Below are 2,841 nucleotides of genomic sequence, written 5' to 3' on the forward strand. Positions count from 1 at the left end.
CTTCCACCCAACTTAGTGTCATCTGTAAACTGACTGAAGGGGCACTCAATCCCCTAATCCAGATTATTGATAAATATGTTAAACAAGACCAGCCCAAGACTGAGCCCTGGGGGACACCAGTTGTGACCGGCTTCCAACCGGAATTAACTCCATCCACCACAACCCTCTGTGATCTGCCCTCCAACCAGTGTTTAACCCAGCCAAGAGTCCATCTGTCTAAGCCACGAGCTGCCAGCTTCTCCAGGAGATGCTGTGGGAGACCTTGTCAAAGGCTTTACTACAGTGCAGGTGACAAGACCCACAGCCTTCCCCTCATCCACCCGGCAGGTCACCCGCTCAGAGATCAGCTTGGTCAAGCAGGACTCTTGCATCATACGCCCTCCCTGCCAACTAATCCTTCTCCCTGGTGCCTCGCCCTCTGAGTGAGTTTAATAACAAAAGGGAAGAAAACTGGGAGCTGTGTGGCTGCATCCATCAGCTCCAGCCTCACAGACAAACTGCGGAAAGGCTTTTTCCTCGATCTGTGTTCGCGCTGTGTTGCACGCTGGGGAAACTGATAGGGATGTAATATGTATATTAGTGTGTTTTAATCAGTAACATGCACTAGTCTCCCTATCCCCATCACATTTTTATTTCTTTTGTAGGAAGGAAATACTAGAGATACGTTGCACTTGTTACTTTCTGTTATGCCATGATGGTTGGTAAAAGATTTTGTGCTCAGTTTATGTTCAGTGGATTACCCCTGAAATTTGTGGACCTACAGCAGAATTTAATATGGCATTGTGGAGTTGATGTTGATCCCAGCGATGTCTTCAGCTGAAAATCTCAGCTTTCCATTGGCTTACTTAGAGAAGAAATAGTCCCACGTCTTTAGTATTTCTTAGGAGTGCCAGAGGCGTTGTAAACAGCTGGTGCCAGAGGCACTGCGATGGTGCAGAGACTGCTGCGCTGCACATGAATGGGAGTGTGGTAGCAATCTCTGCCAGAGGCACTAAGGAAATATACCCCCGAAGGCAACGTTTTCTGAAAGGTGAGGAGGATTTTAGCAACTCCATTAGCATCTCTGGCATGTTCAATACCTTTGATCTCCTTTTTAATGCCATGTGGTGGAATAATTTGGAGATGATGTGCAGCATCCTCATGATATTGGCGCCAGAGGAAGCAGTTTGAATGAAAGCTTAATAGAAATTCAGTGTGGTCCCATGCTGAGCACAGGATTGCTTGACCGCATACATCTAAATGTCAAATAACTAGAAAGTTTTACCAAATGGAAATGTGATGTTTTATTTCCATGTTGTCAACACATGAAAAGAAGCATACTTAATTGACAAAGGGTAAAAACTCTCTATAAGCTCTTTCAAAATAAATAAATAAATAAAGCAGTAGGGCCAAGATGCCAACAATGTTTTCAAGAAGTGGGAAAATGTCAATTATTAATTATTTTGAGAGCTAAACATCATGTGGGCATTTGCAAGCATTATTCAAGAAATGAGAAGCATTAAAAAGTTTGTATGGCAGCCCCCAGTCCAAATCCACTTGGTAGAGCACTACTGAATAATGAAATACGGGTTGGTGAGCAACCTAGAAATGATGATGTTTTACTGAGTGGTGTGGATTGTTGCTTTGGTTGATTTGATATTTATCCTGTAAGGAAATTAAAGCTCAAGCACTTCCAAACTTGGTTATATTTCTAAAGATCATCTTTGCGTGCCAGCTCTTGCCTAGAAACTCACCCAAAGATGTCAGCCATTGAAACCATTTCATGTGGAAGCATTGCTAAGTAAATTCACTAAATGCCTATTCATCCCAGTAAGATGGGGAATCACTGGAGCAGCAAATGTGAAAATCTGCACAGCTTACTATACAGAAAGCAGTTTTCTGAGGTTGCCAAATTGAGATGCAGAGTCTGACCCTGGGAGGTATTACAGCTCACATGAGTGAGCATAGAAGGAGGGTCTTAGTCTCCTACAGCCTGATCGTTCAGGCTGCTTGATAGGCAGATACTTTGTTTGGTCCAGGTAAAATCAGTGAGAATATGAGGCTAGTTCATTAGGCTGATAAGATTTCCAAGTTGTTGCAGTCTGACCCCAGAAGTTAAACGCATTTTGTACAGGACTCTGGTTTAACTTGATTTTCTGTGGCTTATAACAATGAAATGTTTTCAAGATACTATTGATAGCTGGTTTATCTTTAGTTTTTCTGCCATCAGCTCCATGACAGACCGTTGCTTAAATGGTGGTGTTGTATCTGTAATGTGGTTTTGAACGCAACTCAGGAGATGGAGAGCTTTTTAATATGATTTATTCAGTTTTCCTAAGTATGCTGACCTAGATAAGTAGAGAACACTTTTGCTCCATTGTTAAAGAAATAACAGACCACAAAAGCTGTCAAGCATAAATGCGTTCTCAGACATGTTGGCTGAAATTTTGGAAATACTGGTGTCAGATTGCCAGTCATACTAATTGGAATTAACCTTCTAAATTCCTTTGTTCCTATTAATTTTATTGGCATTTTGACATCCAAATTCTCTTGCTTTATGCATTCCAACCTTGGCCTCTTCTCCGTTACAAGGATTAAAACATAAAATGCCAATATATACTTAACCAAATTCCCTAGGAAAGATATAGCAAAACATGTAAAACGGGACTATCAGTGCAGTCATCTCACAGCTGGATTTTCATACTTAAGAAGAGCTGAGCAGTACTACTTAGTACATATTCTGTTACAACGCTTGAAACATCTGCCAGGAGTGGGTAAGAAATTTGTTAAGATGTAATAAAGCTGTGCTTCTTTCCAAGTACACTTCCCTGAGTAGAGGAAGGCCGTGAAGTTTTTCAGCAG

The sequence above is a fragment of the Eurypyga helias genome, unplaced genomic scaffold (assembly GCF_000690775.1).
Source record: "Eurypyga helias isolate BGI_N326 unplaced genomic scaffold, ASM69077v1 scaffold27688, whole genome shotgun sequence".
In the NCBI taxonomy this organism is placed as follows: domain Eukaryota; kingdom Metazoa; phylum Chordata; class Aves; order Eurypygiformes; family Eurypygidae; genus Eurypyga; species Eurypyga helias.